Source organism: Sciurus carolinensis, chromosome 10 (assembly GCF_902686445.1).
Source record: "Sciurus carolinensis chromosome 10, mSciCar1.2, whole genome shotgun sequence".
NCBI classification, from domain to species: domain Eukaryota; kingdom Metazoa; phylum Chordata; class Mammalia; order Rodentia; family Sciuridae; genus Sciurus; species Sciurus carolinensis.
Window position 1 is genome coordinate 23,484,016 of NC_062222.1, and position 16,752 is coordinate 23,500,767.

At 41.4% G+C, this 16,752-nt stretch overlaps 1 protein-coding gene and 1 non-coding gene across 3 annotated transcripts in view; one reads left to right on the forward strand and one right to left on the reverse strand.

Annotated features, from left to right (window-relative positions):
* Window positions 1-16,752, forward strand: part of Arhgap10 (Rho GTPase activating protein 10) — a 284,074-nt gene that overhangs the window by 20,307 nt on the left and 247,015 nt on the right. The gene's annotated exons all lie outside the window — the stretch shown is intronic.
* Window positions 3,768-3,840, reverse strand: Trnaa-agc (transfer RNA alanine (anticodon AGC)). Its single transcript has one exon. It is a non-coding gene; the product is annotated as a tRNA-Ala (tRNA).

Here is a 16,752-nt window from a genome sequence, read left to right on the forward strand (position 1 = left end):
ATGCAGGCATAGGACAGTTATGTGCTTAATATGTGTGCAGTAGTTTACTTTGTGTGCCCTGTTGATTCTCTGAATGTCTATGAAAAGGAACCATTTTCTGCCTCCATAGAAAGAAAGAATCTGGTTCAATTATGTGTAAATAAACCTTTAGTCTTTTTTTTTTTTTTTTTTTTTTTTTTTTGGACAGCTTTGAAATGTAACTCACTGTTCACCCGATCGAAGTTAGTTTGGCATTTTGTACATCCACAGATATATCCAGCCATCACTACAGTGAACATGAGCACATTTTCATTGCCTGAAAGAGAAACTCTGCACCCCTTTGGCTAATATTTTTTTTGATGCTGATAATGTGTAACAGCAGATCCATGCTTTACAACTTTGCTCAAGGAGGCCTTTCTGACCACATTGCTTAAATTTGCACCTTTTTCTGTTCTCTCTTGCCTTCTTATTAGACACCTCAGCATTAACCAGCTAAGATGGTATTTTTTTTTTTTTTTTTTTTTTTTTTTTTTTGTGCTGGGGATTGAACTCAGGGCCTTGTGCTTGCAAGGCTGGCACTCTATATCCCCAGCCCGATATGGTATATTTTTATGCATCAATTTAATGTCTTTTTCCTAAGAATGTAAGCTTTATGGAGGCAGGGATTTGTGTCTGGCACATGATAGGCATGAAGGTATTTGCTGAATGAATGAATGAATGATCAATTCATTAAGCTTTCAGCTGCTGGTGTTATGCAAAGAACTTTACATTATTTCATTTAAGAGATTATCTTCATTTTACTTACCTAGAAACTGAGGCTGAAATAACTTGACCAAAGTAGGTAACTGACAGAGTACATTCAAGAATCAGTGTAGCTCACTGTTGTCCATTATAAATACGAGATAAGCCATGTATATAATTTAAAAATACCTAGCAATCTAATTAAAAACTTAAATGAGTTGGGCGCAATCATTCATGCCTGTAATCCCAGTGGCTCAGAAGGCTGAGATGGGAGGATTGCAAGTTCAGGGCCAACCTCAGCAGCTTAGTGAGGCCCTGTCTCAAAATAAAAAGGGCTGGGAATGTAGCTTAATGATAAAATACCCATGAGTTCAGTCCCCAGTACAAAAACAAAATCTAGAAGGAAGGTGAACTTCACTCATATTTTCCTTACTCCAGTATATTTAAAAATACTACTTTTTCAACATCATATAATCAATGTAAAAATTGGATATTTTGCATTAACTTTTTTCAAATGGAATTTTTGGGTCCCCCACACGCCCCCCCAGTGGTAGAGTGCTTGCCTTGCACATGTGAGGCACTGGGTTTGATCCTCAGCACCACATAAAATAAAGGTATTGTGTCCATATATGACTTAAAAAAAAAAAGTTAAAATATTTGTGGAGACTGGGTCTTGCTGAATTACTGATGCTGGCCTCAAGCTTGCAATCCTTCTGCCTCAGCCTCCTGAGCTGCTGGGGTTACAGACGTGCACCACCTTGCCCAGCTTCCACTGTGTATTTTGTGCTTATGATATGTCTCCATTCAGACCAGCCACATTTCAGGTGCGCTGTAGCCACTGTTAGTGGCTGCTCTGTTGGATGGCCCAGGTCCAACTGACTTTGAATTCCATGATCTTGAATCTGTACCTTGCTGCTTCCCTGTGTTTGAGCTGCCACCCTTCCAGTTTGGGAGCATAATAAGCGATATTGCTCCTGGCATTCGTAGAGGCTAATCATTTACAAAGGGCTTAGCTCATTTGATTTTTTTTTTTTTTTTTTCCAGTTACTGGAGGAGGTATGTCAGATTACATAGTCCAGTTAGTATAGAGAATTTTGGAATGATGATGTCAAGATCTTAGAGAGCTTGATAACTTGCCCCAGTTGGTAAGGTTTCTGCTTCGTGGGTCAGGAGTTGAATCCAGCTCACAAGAGTCCATGGCCCTCTGTTCTACTTCTGGACGGAGCAGCAAACCCAGGAGCGGCAGCACAGTGGGGAAGGAGCAGTTCTATTTCTTCCAAGGCTTGGGACAGCCTTACAATATAAAGGGTTTATTTCTTTCCCAGGTCTATGCTTGGCCTTCGTGGGGGATCACTGTTAGGGATAACCTGAGATTCTTTGTGGATTTTAGACTGGGCTTATTTTGATCCTGCCTATTTCCCACTCTTGCTTTGTATATTGTGCCTAATTCATGTGTCTTATTTTTCCTTTCAGACTGGATTCCTTTCAAATCCTTATTTCCTCCAAAGTCTCCCTTGGAAGTTCCCTGTTTCTTTCATGATCAATAGCTTAAAAAAAATTGACTTGCTGATTTGATTATCTAAGGGCCAATTAATTAGGAATTAGGTGGCAGGACAGAATGAGGGAAAGGAAAGATTTTCTTAATTGTAGCTGGTTTCTCTGTCACAGTGGAAGCGCTCTATTGGTCTGGAAGTGGTGGGGGAGGCCTGCTGTCCTGTGGGTGGCAGCTGGGGCTTTTGGTGGCTGGGGGATGGGAGAGCCTGGCTGCTGGCCTGCCAGGCCCTGGAAGCCATGTGTATTGGAACAAAAAGGCTGGGTGTGAAGGGAACCCTCCAGTGAGGGCTAGGAGAGCATCGGTAACATTTCTGAGAGGCTGTTTGTTTTGTAAGTTAGGGTTAATCTGTTGCTCAGATCTTGGAGTTCAGTTTGTTTAAAATGGCTGTTTTCTAGGGGTTTCCCCTTTTAATAGTGATTTCTTCACTGACCACAAGTGTTCATCTTGGGGCAATTGGTATTTGTGGCCTCTTTGGTACTTTTGGGGGGGCGGTGTGAGGACAGCATTCACTTCAGATCACATATTGTTTTCAGTGGGTTCCTCTCTGATTTAAAGCTTGATTTTTGGATTTATTCTTCCCTCTTCTCTGTAGAAGCAGCAGCAGTCTTTCATGAGTGGAGGAAATGCTTTTGGGGAATTGGCAATTGGGTCTGATCTTTTAAGTTTATCCTCATTAAGTGTGATTGTCTGGAATCCTGAAACAACTGTGTGAATTGGGAAATGTGTCCATTCAGAATTCGTAGGCCACTTTACTTTTCATAGTGTTGGACTCTTGAGAGTTAGACTAGGCTCATACCTCTAATCTGACCCTGGTTCAAAAACTTAGGGGGGCTGGAGGTGTGGCTCAGTGGTTAAACACGCCTGGGTTCAGTCTCTGGTATTCTCCCTTCTCCCCCTAAAAGAGTTGTGCTGATTAGCCCTAACCAAGTCTAAAGGTGGTTTCTAAAAGAAGGCTTTACTAGAACAGGAAAAGTTAAATGAGTTGAATTACTGCAGTATCCTCTTGCTTGGGCCTCTTAGCCACAGAGCTGCAGGAACCATGTTTTCTTGTTCATTCCTTTGACTGTTTCCCATGCTCATACCCAGATCAGAAACAGACTCTTCATCACTAGAAATTCATTCCTTTTGAAATCTAAATATGCCACCAATTAATGTTCTTTTTTTAATCCATTTTTTACTGTATTATAGTTGTACATAATGGTTACGTTTGTTACGTATTCATACTAATATGTTCTAGCTTGTTACACTCTTCAGCATTGGTAGATCTTATGCAGACTAGTTGAAATATACAGAATGGTAGCCTGGTAGGGGTGTAGGACAGGGGAAATGAGCTAAGATAAGGAAAAAAATGTATTTGAGTAGGTAGTGGGGTGGTGGATTGTTACCAAAGAACAGGCATCTACTCACTGATTTTTATCCCGTTTACCAGAAGTTATGATGGATAACAGTTTTTACAATGAAGACAGAATGAACTTTTTTTTTTTTCCCCCCCTGGTGGTGCTGGGAATTGAACCCAGGACCTTGTGCATGCTAGGCAAGCGCTCTACCTACTGAGCTATATCCCCAGCCCCCAGAATTAACTTTGATGGCAGATAAATACATGGAAAGAAAAGAATGAGTTAACTAGTGGTATGACAATGGAAGACCCATAATAAGTATGTATACAATTTATTTCAAAATATGGTGGTTCTTGAAACTTCATTAGAACCGCTTTGGAAGCTTAAATTACCGATGCCTTAAAGAGAAGCAGCCAATTTTGTTCTTGCTTTGGGATGAAGACTGGGCATTGGTACTTTTGAGAACTCTTCCAGTGATTCACATGTGTAGCTAGGCTTGAGAGTAATTGGTGTGGGTCATGAATCAAGCCTTACATAGGTGGTGGTTCTTGAACTTCACTGGGAATCAAAATCCCTTAGATGCTCACTAAATATGCCTTTTCCTTCTCTCTTCAAATTCTCTTTGGGTCTGCTGCTGTGTCTTGGACTACCTTTGAGAAACACTGTTTTCAGTGAAGAATATTGGGTGGTAAGATCTGTGGGAACTGGCTGGGTGAGGCAGATTTCATGCAGAGTGAGATATGAATGAGTTTCTAATGGTAAGATTCATCAGAAAGTTGAATAAGAAAGAACCATACAAGTTTATTCGGGGCATTGATACAGTTTTGTGGGGAAGTCATGTGAGGTGAGGTTGGGAAAGTAGCCTTCAGAGACACTTCCAGGGGTTTAGGTTTTATGTTAGATTTGGAAAGATGTGTGGCTGGACACCCTGCTCTGAGCTTGCCTGTGGAATGTTAGATCAGGAAATGGCCCAAAGGACAGCCACATCTGACACTTCACAGAGGGATTAGTCTGGGGGAGGTGCCTTGAGAAGTACTGGCTATTCCACATCAGCTCCCATGCAGTCCCAGTGACTTGTTTTTGAAGAGACAGTCCTGTGTGTTACCCAGGCAGGCCCTGAACTGCTAGGCTCAAGCTATCCTCCTGCTCTAGCTTCCTGATAGGTAGGACTAACGGGTCAAAGCCTGTTCCTTCCTGGCTTGGTAATAGTGACTTTTGAGCTAAACCCACTAAACTTGGAAAATAATTTTAGCAAACATTTACGAGATGACTTTATTATATGCTGAGGAACTATTGGTTATTTTTTGGTGCACACTTGTACCTTGGGAGTGTTTTAAAATGTTTTGGGCCACGGGATCTTTGAGTATGTAATAAAAGTAGGAGCTGCTTTTCTGTAAGATACGTGTCATCTTAGAATTTGAGGGTTTTCGGATACTAAGTCAATAACTCCTGTGGGTGTTCGTACTCCCACATCTTTAGAATGAACTGCAGACTGATATCATGTTGCATTTTAGGTGAGTGGAGAAATAACCAGAGTCTGACATTTTTGGTTCTTTCAATAACTATAATTCATCATGACGTAGGCAGTAATATAATATTTATGTAGTAAATGTTTTTGAATGATGTTTGCATAATCTGTAGCTGTTTCCGTATCATAGTATCATGAAGTAGACTTTATACTCTGAAGTAGACTTTAGAATGGCAAAGGGGGTGTATCTCAATGTGCCACACCCATTTTTCATTCCTGACAGTGTGTGTGTGGTGGGTGTGTCCATAATGTAAGATCCTTTGAAGTAAAATATGAGATAGGATTTGATCCTGTGATTATCTGTGATTTCTGGGGAATGCTAGTGTTAATAAGAAGAAATTCTGTGAAAACATGTTGGAGGTTAGTCCTGTAACTCACAACATTCTCTGTTCTGTCTTAGACTCTATGCAGTGACCACATTAAAGCAAGTCCAGCAGTAGAATAATCTGTTCAGCTTTGTGTAAACCTACCGATTGCTAAGTTTATTTAACTAGGACCTCTTTCCTAAAACATTCTTTTACTTCTCAAAGGACAAAGATTGCTTATAAGAAGTTGTTAATATTTCCCAAAGTTGGTTGGGTAAAATATAAGTGAAGCCTTGGTATGTGTGACTACAGAATTGACCTTTTTTCTTTTTAAATCCACATGGAAAACATTATGTAGTTACTCTGGGTCAGAACTTAGTCCCCTTGCAAATCTAGTGTCATGCTTTTGAAAAACACCTTTAGGACTAAAATCTACTTATAAAATAACTTTAAAAAATAGCTGTATTTGCTTCTATAAAAGAAGTTGAATATAGCAAGAGATTATCAAGAATCATGTTGAAAATAAAAGACACTTTGGAACTTTCTCCTAACCTGTGACTTTTGTCCAATTGGAGTTCTTTCTCTCATAAAAGTACCTGTTTGAAAATAATCCTGATGGGGATGGAGGACCAGGAGATAACATATTAAAATGATCAAGGGAATGGTCTTACTAGGAGTGATAATCTACAGCATGCTATGACTTGTCACCTAAGGTCATGTGTTTGGAGTTTCTGTTCTCAGTATAGTGGTGTGGAGGTGATTGACTTTTAATAGGTAGTCTGTGGGAAGTGCTTAGGTCATTGAGATGCTACCCTTGGAAGGGACTGGGAACCCCTGCCCTTGGCCATATGATCTCTTTGCATGTGTTTGTGCTATGATGCTGTTTGCTGTTAGACTTTTACCAGAGATTGAACCAGTGGGGTTGCCTGATCTTGGACTCGCAGCCTTCAAAACCTTGAACTGAATAAGTTTCCTTTTTAAAAAAATATATATAAAGTAATGTGTCTCAGGTGTTTCACTACAGTAATGAAAAACGGTCTAATGCAGAACAGTGCTATGTAGGAAGGGAGCAAAGATACAAGATTATGAAATTGTGGAACATTACTTATGAAAACACTAGGGAATATTCCCTCCTCCCCCACACCAAATGGTATAGGTCTTAAGGCATGAGAGATATTTATTGACTGTTTGAATGACAAACATTTGATTTACATCATATATCAAACATTGAATAAACACCTGTATTTGGCTGGCCCTTGTCATAGCTGATATTCAGGAAAGAATACGTGGCTCTCGACCTTGAAGCTTGTATTTTTGGTGGAAGGGACTTTCTCAGCGTGGTTGTACTATTGGTGGCATCTTTTTTGATGTTTCCTGATTGGGAACCTGTGAGTGGCTCGAGTATCTGGAAATACTGTAAGCCTACTGTCAAATAATCCTAAAGAATTCACTCTTCACATTAACTTGATATATTAGTAATTTATTTGCCAAATCCCTTGTTCCTATCAGAGTAGTCTCCTTAACTTAAAAATAGTAATTAAAGGTTGGAATTTAATGAATTTTACCTAATATTCTTAGAAACAATAGTCTTCAACATACAGCACAATAAAATTCTTGGGATCTCTTTTGCTGTTTTCTCTTTTTTAAATGGCCATTTTTAAGGTATTGACAAATTGTAGAAACTGAGTTTGACAACTTTCCTATTGTATGTTTTTGTTTAAGTACTAACAAATAAGCTCTGCAGTGTGATATCATTTGCTCTCAGGAACTAGACAATATTTTAAGGTAGCACCAGTGTGTTTCTGGGGTGAAGCTTTTGCTCACCATTATTTAGTGGTTCTGGTAACCACTCTGGGGAAAAAGAAATTACTCAGTAAATGTTCTTGATGAGGAAGAAGAAAAATGAAAATATCTACCACAGTTCCTAACTGCAAACTTAAGGTTCTTTAATTTCCTTGTTCTGTGTGGTTTTAATCATATAGAAATATTAAAAATAATGTACATAACAAGGACTGCCTTCCAAATATGTCACAGGGTTTCTTTTCCCAGTAATTCCACATTAGCTGCCATCATTTCTCCAGATTTTCCGTATTAACCGGTTCTTTCTGCAGCAATGATTCATACTTCTAATTATTACCCTAAGGATCCACAAAATCCTCTTGAATCATCAAAGTCAAAATTATATTGAGCATAGCTTTCATGCTATATATTTATTGTCTTCTAATTGTTTGAAAATTGGACATCTGTGGTGGGGGTTGTGGCTCCATGGTAGAGCACTTGCCTGGCATGTGTGAGGCCCTGGGTTTGATTCTCAGCACCACATATGAATAAGAAAATAAAGGCCCATCAGCAACTAATAAAAACATTAAAGGTCCATTGACAACTAAATTATTAAAAAAAAAAAAAACAAACTGGACACCTATTTGTGATGATTCCTTTTAGTTAAAATGTCTCATATCCTGATCATTTCAGGTAAAAGGGTAGGCAGCTATCCCAGAACCCATTTTCCCTCCTGTGCACACTTCTAATCCAGTGACTGGAAATAAGAAACTTGTTGGGGAGAAGAGAGCTTCAAGTGACTGCTGCCTGTCTCTAACCTTGGAGTAAGGAGTATAATTTTGAGCCAAGAATGATGGATATGGAGTACTGATAAATCATTTTCATGCATGTTCCAGCTAACAATATAAGGACCCAAGAAAGCAGAGGAAAAAATGTATTCTGGAGTTGTCAGCTTTTTACTCTTTTTGAGGCGGTCTTGATCTCCCTGCCTCAGCCTTCTGAGTAGCTGGGACCACCTGCATATGCCACTGTGTCCCCTTTGGAGCTGCCTCTTTGATCATACAGAGGAGTGGCATGTGTTCACAAGCCAGCCACTCCTCTCCATCCTTGCCACAATGGCCTAAGGCCACATGTTGCTTGGTCTGTAGCACGAATGACACAACGGGGGAATCCACTTCTGTTCTGAGCATACTTCCAACCTGTAGTCGCTGGTACAGTAGTATTGGTTTATCACAGCACTTAGGAATTAAAGCCCTTATTACATTGTTTTATGGCTTTATCTCTGTATCCTGCATATAACAGTTTTGTGGTGTAATTTTAAAAATGTAGCCAGTATGTATTTATTTATTTATTTATTTATTTATTTATTTATTTATTTATTTATTTTGTGGTGCTGGGGATCAAACCCAGGACCTTGTGCATGTAAGGCAAGCACTTTACCGACTGAGCTATCTCCCCAGCCCCTAGCCAGCATTTATTGAGCATATACTTTGTGTAAAACTGAATGCTTAATTTGGAAATTGTAGTTTGTATTTTCATCTGCATTCAAATTTTAACGCTGCCACAATAGTAGCTCTGACCTTGATCAGGTTACTTGGTTTCTTTGAGCTTCAAATGTCTTTGTCTGTAGAGTAGTCAAATTAGTCTACTGGGATAGCCATAGCAAAGTACTGTAGACTGGGTGGTTTACACAGCATTTTTCCACAATTTTGAAGGCTGAAAATCAAGTCGTCAGCAGGGTTAGTTTCTTTTGAAGCATCTCCTTTGATTATAGATGGTGGTCCTCCTTGGTCTCCATGTCAGGTTTCCATTACTGTCTTGTAATACCTGAGATAATCAATTTATGAAAAGGAAAGGTTTATTTTGACTCAATTTTGAACGTTTGTCTATGATGGGCCTCATTGCTTTGAACCTGAGGTGGCACAGCGCATCATGATATGTGGTGGAGGAGACTGCTCACTTCATGGAAACCAGGAAGCAAAGAGGGTTAAGAAGAGACTGGTGTCCTGTAATTCCTTCAAGGACGTGTCCCCAGTCATCCAAAAACTTAACACTAGACCCTGCCTGTTCAAGGTTCTACCACTTTCCAATAGCACCAAACCATTAACACATGGACACTTGGGGGACATTCTTGATCCAAATTCTAAGAATGTTGCGGTTTGAATATGTTCCCCCAAATTCATATATCAGAAGTGTAATCTGGAATACAAGATCATTGAGGGAAAGCTTTAAGAGGTGACTGGTTCGCGACAGAGCTCTCATGAATGGGATTAATAGAGGAGTCAGTTCCTAATGAAAGGATGAATTTGGTTCCTCTCTCTCTTACCACCATGTAGGTTGCTTGACTTGAGCTTTCTTGACTCCAGAATATCAAAAATAAAGGCCTGTTCTTTATCAATTGCACACTCTCAGGTACTTGGACAGCAGCACAAAAGGATTTAGACAGGGTCCAATCTCTGTGTTTGTATCTGGGTACTCATCTTCCCTCCTTTTAAAGGCGCCAGTTCTATGGGATTAGGACCCACCCTAAAGAATCATTTAACTTTCATTACCAATTTAAATACCTGGTGTCCACATACAGTCATATTTGGGAATTAGGAATTCATGAATTTGAGGCCCACAACTCGACTCTCCGTGATAGCGGTGAAAATAATGCATGCTCAAGTATCCTGGTGGAGTAAATGAAATACATATAAAGGCCTGGCAGGTAAGCTCGGGGCACACTTACTGTTCTCTTCCTTGCTAGACCTGGGTAGAATCTTGATTTCTTTATATTCCATTCAAGTATAAACAGCAGACGAATTTGTGCTTTGATGATGCAGGTGCCTCTTTGTGATTTTCCTCTTCACCTGCATTCATGTGCCCCAATGAGTAATTAATATTGCTTGAAGGGTAATCCAAGGAGGTCTTGGAAAGTTCTTTCTGCTTCTGCTTTCAGCCCACCAGGACATACCACCTCTACTTTGAGACTAAGCTGGGTTCTTCTTTCCTTCCAGTTGGCAGGAATTTCTGAGATTTCTCCAGGGAACAGCAGTGGACCTTGGCTCCTTCTCTCCTTGGGTTCTTTGGGTGTTTCTACTGTGATCTGCTAGTGGACACTTTGCAAGTTCTGTGGTTTGTTTCTTTTGTCCTTTTGTAGTACGAGGGATTGAACCCATGATTGTACATGGTAGGTAAGTGCTTTGCCACTGATATATATCCCCAATCCTTTTGATTTGTGTTCTTAGATTTCTGCTTTTCTCTTATGAAGCAGTTTTTCTTTTTGGTGGTACTGGGGATTGAACCCAGGGCCTTGTGCTAAGCTCATGTTGTACAACTGAGCTATAGCCCCAGTTTGTGTGTGTGTGATTTTTAAACTATGCTTCTGTGCACACAGCATGGTAGAATAAGTGAGAAAGCAGTGTGAAAGAAAAATGAGCAGAGACTTTATTGATGTGCTGTTTTAGCTCAGACTTGTACCACGTGGCCTGTGAGGGAGCTGTAGTTTGTCCCAGAGTATGTGTGTCTCGAATGTTTGACATGGCATTTGCAATCGTTTATCAGCCAGTGAATTCAAATAAAACGAGTTTAAACTCCTAGGGTATAAATGGTCACAATACCATTTAACTTGCTCACTGGTAGGGGAAGATGTGTATTTTATAAATATTATTATAAAGCTTTTGCAGCCATTTTCATTATTAACGAAGAGCAGCATCCCATAGCATTCTCTGGAGTTGAGCATGCTTTCTAAATGTAGTTTTTCCAACTGGAGCTTGGTTTCCTGCAGGCTATTCTTGGTGTGGTAGCTGAGTGCAGCTGTTCATATCTCTCAATATTTCAGTTTGAGTCATTGGGTGGACGGAACTGATTAGGATTCCAAAAGCAATACATGTAGGCAGCTAAGGGGAACTCTGCAGAATTTACCAGGAAAGATTTTGATAGAATTCCTGCATTCCGGAGTTAAGTGGTCAAAATGAAACAAAAATACTTAATGTACAAAATATCAGGGTAAATGCCTTTTGCAGTTTGCTTTAGTTTTCTGCTAGCAAGAAAGGGACCGGTTTCTTTATACTAAGAAGCTGCTAAAACACACTGTCAGACTCAGTGAAGGGTCATATATTTTATCTCATGTAAAAGCTAGAGCAAAACAAGAGGAAAAGGAGGAGAGATCTGTGGAACAGAGGAAAGGGAAAGAAGTGGAAGGAAGGACGAGAGAAGGGGAACTGCAGAGTAGAATTGACCAAATGATGCTGTGTACATATATGAACGTACCAGTGATTTTCACCTTTCATATCTGTAAAGCACCAATTAAAAATAAATAAATGGAAGACCTGTAGAGCAGAGGAAAGAGAATGGGGAGGGACGAGGGAGGGAAAGAAGTATTGGGGATTAAAATGGAGCAAATGATACATCATGCATGTCAAGATAAGCCCCAATATTGTGTATAACTGTAATGCACTAAGAAAAAAGAGTTGTCAAGATACGGTTCTTTTGAAAATATTTAAAGTAACAGCTAGAGATATCTCAGTTGTAGAGAGTGTGCTTTGCAGATGTGAGGCCCTGGGTTCCATCCTTAGCACCAGAAAAATTTCCTTCCAAAAGTATGTTTATAGTGAGTTAGTATAACTTTGCTTTTGTGAATGTTCATAGATGTCACATTGTCATTTCTTTTACACACGCTACAGAGCTTCACAGTAGTTCCACTTAGTTCATCCCGAGTTTGAATTTTTCTCTATCCCATGCATTACTTGGGAGAAGTTATATTTATTTCATGGGAACAGTTTTCAGGCGAGCTAATGTAAACATCCCTTGGAATGCTACCCTCTGTAGTAAAGAGGAGAGTGGAAGGCTTAGTGTTTTAGGATTCCGGCTGCCCAGGAACAGCCTGGGAAGCAGTATCATGTTTTAAAGTTTGTATTAGCAATCAGCTGAGCTCTGTGGGCTTCAGTGTTGCATTCTGAGTTACGAAGTAACTACTGACATAATGTTTTCTAGTGTGTGGTTTCCAGGGTTGCTGTGATGTTACCAGTAAGGATTGAAAAACAGTGATCTGTTTTTCATGGACAAAGTTTAAAACGACCTATTAAAAAGCTTGTGCTGAGTCATAAAAGCCTTGAAGTAGAATGGTGGGGCACCCCTCTGGGGTAAGGGAAGAGGGAGATTATTTGTTCCCCACCTTGGATTTTCATAATGTGACTCGACACTCTGGATTGATCTAAAACAGAGGCACGTTTTGGAGCTCCTAGAGCCCTATATGGTACTGTTTCCTTTCTCCATCACTTTATCCTCAATCAGTTGCAGAGAATAGCCTGAAATGTTTTGCTTACAGGCTTGAGAATCCAACTGGGTGATTCATGCCTTGTTCTGATGCTCCAGCTCTGATAGTGGGCAAATTATCTGCCTTTCTGCCCCAGTTTCTTAAACCTTAAAATGGGGATAATTGTGTTGTAAGAATGAGATGAGCTATTATATATAATGCATTAAGATGGATCCGGGCATGTAGTTAACCTTGTAGGGTTTCAATTATGTGTTTAGGGCAAGTGTCGTGTTAGGGTGATTTGGGGATCCAAGTTTTCTTTCTAATTTTCTCTGTTCTATTGCATACACATTTGTTTTTTGGTACCCGGGATTGAACCTAGGGGTGCTTAACCACTGAGCCACATCCCCAACCCTTTTTATGTTTGGTGTCAGGGCCTTGCTAAGTTGAGTCTGGCCTTGAACTCTCTTCCTTAGCTTCCCGAGCTGCTGTGATTACAGGTGTGCACCGTCGTGCCTGACACACACATTCTTATTTTTAAAAAAATATTTTTAGTTACAGATGAACACAATACCTTTTATCTTTGTGTGGTGCTGAGGATCGAACCCAGTACCTCCCACATGCTAGGCAAGTGCTCTACCCTGAGCCACAAACCCAGCCCCATTTATTTTTAACCTTCAAGGCTCAGCCTCTTTAACTCCTGTGATTCTGTTTATTTTCTGGGTTGGCGACCACCCATGAGTCACAAAACTTGTTGAGGAAGATTGTGCAAGCTTCAAATAATGCTTTTAATCCAGACATTTGAGTGTGTTTTGTTTTCTTCCTTGCATGAAGAGTCAGATCAGATGGGCATTTTGTCATTTATAGCACCCCTGTGGGACTCAACTCTGCCATGCTGGTCCTCTGCCACTTTCCTCCTCTGTGGTCTCTAACTGCCCTCAGCAGCCTCACCCCTGGAGACCCTAAAGCTTGCACTGCCCCTCCTGCAGGTTCCAGCCCTGAAGAAACAGGACGATGGAGATGCCCCTCGGCATGGGGAGAGGATGTTGGGAGACAGCAGTACCTGTTCTCTTCGAGGCTGACCTCTTGGGTCATTAACATTTCATTCTTCCTGAAAGCTGCAGAAAGGCCTCCACTAAGCCTTGTTCCCGTGTGTTTGAATTGGCATATTGTAATGGCCTGGTAGAAGGGAAATTGTCAGTACCCCAGCCTTATGTCTCCTTTTGGTTTACCTGTACGGCTCAGTGGGAAGATGGAACCATCACGGACACTGTGCCAACCAGGATTTGAATTCTGACTGTCATTCACCATATTACAACAAATAAACAAAACACTAAGCCTTTATTTCCTGTTCTGAAGCATGGTGCTTCTCATTCCTTCCACACAGGAATGTGATATGATGGTTTGTAAAGTGCAGCACACCTGGACAGCGGCCCCCTCCAATGACGATGGTGGCATCTAACACCAATAGCGCTACCTAAGTATGTATATTGTCCTGAGATATAGCACACATATTTTAGCCACATCACCACTGCATCCCTTTCGAATAACACAGAAAAGTAAGTTGAACATGACACGATGGGGTCCAAAACCCAGATTTGCACTCAAAATTGGCTTCTGTGGTTTTCTAGATGTGGAAGGTTTTAGTAATTTCTGAGACTTTTGATCATGTTGAGTATAGCTTCTTCTAATCTTTTATGATCTCTGCACAACAACTGACTTATTGCTGGTGCATTTGCCTGCTGTGGACCTGCTGCTGGGTTGCAGCAGATGCAAACCAGACACGAGATGTGAATGGAACTTTAATGGGTATTCTGGTTCAGCCTGAGACCTGTTCTTCCCCCCACACATCCCCAGTGGTGCTCCCACAGACAGCCTAGGAATTGTAGGACTTTCTGGAAAGAGAATCTCCATGCCTCACTTGCTTGTGTGTTTGTTTAATCCACACTGACTTAGAGCTGTGCTGTTGCTGTTCCGATTTGATAGGAAGCACTCATCCCTCGTGATGTGGGTCCATTGGGAGCTCAGGGCATGGGGACTTGGATTGCATTGGATCATGAACTTATCCTTACCTGTTGTGAGCTAAGACATGTAATGAGGTTCTTTCTGATCCTCGGGGAGGGTGACGCTGTGGTGAAAGATTTGGGGTGGGTTCTCTGTGGTGGGGGAGTATCTTTTTTTTCCCCTACTGGACTGGAGTCACACTGAGGCTCTGGAGTTGTAGGTTTGGCTATGTTCTTCACGGACCAGTCTGGAGAAACTGCCTGGGCTTGACCGGGCAGCACAAAGCACTGTGATGCTGTCTGCTAGCTATCAAAACCAGATTCTTTTGGACTAAGTATGATATTAATGTTAAGCTTTTAATCCAGGTATGCCAGATTTGAGTTTCAGCTATATATCTGCGTGTCCTTTTACCATTAGGAAATTTGATTTCCTTGTTTTGCCGGTCAGGGTGTGTGCGGCTGGGTGGAATTGCCTGGTGAGGGTATGTTTTTCCAGCTTGGCCTCATGTTGAACCTAAGGCTTGGAGAGGTAACCTCGTCACACAGGCAGCTCTCTAAGTGTGAATCATTGGGCTTCAAGGGTGATTCATGTGTGTCTGTTCCCAGGAGCATCTGTAATACACCTCTGGCAGTGCCAGGCTGCTTCCCTAAATAGTAACATGAATTGGAAGGAGTTGGGGGAGGGTACTTTGCTTCAGATTATTTTGAGGAACATTCTTGAGGTTAGACCTCATCCTATTATACCATGAATTTTGTGTTTCTAATAACTTAAATTTCTAAACACAAGTCTGTTTCCTCTGGGTGGGGAGCTGTCTTGAGAAATTGGAATCTTTAGATCTAGAAAAGGACTACAGGCACAGGTGCAGCCAATGAGGGGTTACTTTTTAATCATAATTAAAATGAGATGATGTGGGGGTCACAACATACCTGCCTTCCTGACCTTGAGTTGCTCACAGCTTAGATGGAAATATACAAAAACTACATAGGTTTGAAAAGGGGAAGATCCTGTTAAAAATGTCTGTTCACGTTGGCACCAAGAGGAGAAAAGGATTTGAAACGTGTGGATTGAGCCTGACTCAGACAAGATTTTTGTTTTTCTTGGGAGGTGAGTTTGAGAGAACAAGAGAGAAAACAAGGGTGGGTGATATCAGTCCACCATGTGACAACTGTTACTGTTTTTGTCAGGAAATAGTCTTCTTGTCTTTACATCACCTAGGATAGTACATTTGGATTCTGGAAAAAAGACAGGAGTGGGTTTCTGATACGCTCTAACTCTTTAACCTGGTCTGTAGTGTACTGAGATCTTCCATTACATGGGCTGCTCTCCGAGACGTGTTGGAGACAGACCTACCTGCCAACTACACAGATCATTAAAATGCTGATCAAAACTTGTTTTGCCTCTGGGTCTTTGGTGCTCCTTTTCCTGAGTTAAAACTCTAGAGTAGGAGTGAGAAGTCTGTAGAAGGTATGCAGGTGGGTTCTCCCTCTTCCTCCCCAAGAGGCTCCGAGGGCCTTTAATTGGTGGGTTCAGCCTCAGAATCTTTCTTAGCACATGGTTCTTGGATACTGCTGCTTTTTGCCCCAGCAGGGCACACCTTATGAAGTCTGGTAGTAATCTCTGCCCTCGAGGTTTGCAGTGTTGTCATTTTGCTCCATTGTCATTTTAGGAAGTGTTGAGTGATACAGGGAATGAGTTCAGATGGAGTTCAAAAGATGACAACATCTGGAGTGATCAGTAAGACTGCATAGTGGAAGAAGACTTGATCTGTGCATTGAAGGCAGACAGGCCTTAGTAGATGGCAGGGAGGAAGCTGTCCTGTGAACTCGGGTCACCAAGGATGATAGAGAGAGGAGGAGGAAGGTACACTGTGTTCTGGGGACAGTGAGTCAGTTTGGGAATTTTAGAGGTTTCAGTGGGGACATTTGGTCTTACCTTTAGTGTGCCAGTCATCTGCAGGGCCCCATCCTGTGCAGTAGGCCCTAGGATCTGTGCTTCTAGCAAGTTCCCAGGCTGTGGATGCTGCAAGAACCTCTACTGAAGGACTGCATGAAACGGAGGCTGGAGGAGTCCTGCTGGAGCAGGGGACATGGGTGAGTCGGCCAGTTCATCCAAGTCCCAGGCCACCACAGCGTGTGTGCTGTGTTCTTCCCCTGTCTACAGCAGCAGCCCTGGAGGCTTAACTAGCTGGCACTCTTGTTACAGTAGGGGATGCCACGGATGCATTTTGAGCAGGAGGAATGATGGGCATTCCTTTCCCGTGAGTTTGGTAGCAGAGCGGGGAGCGGTCA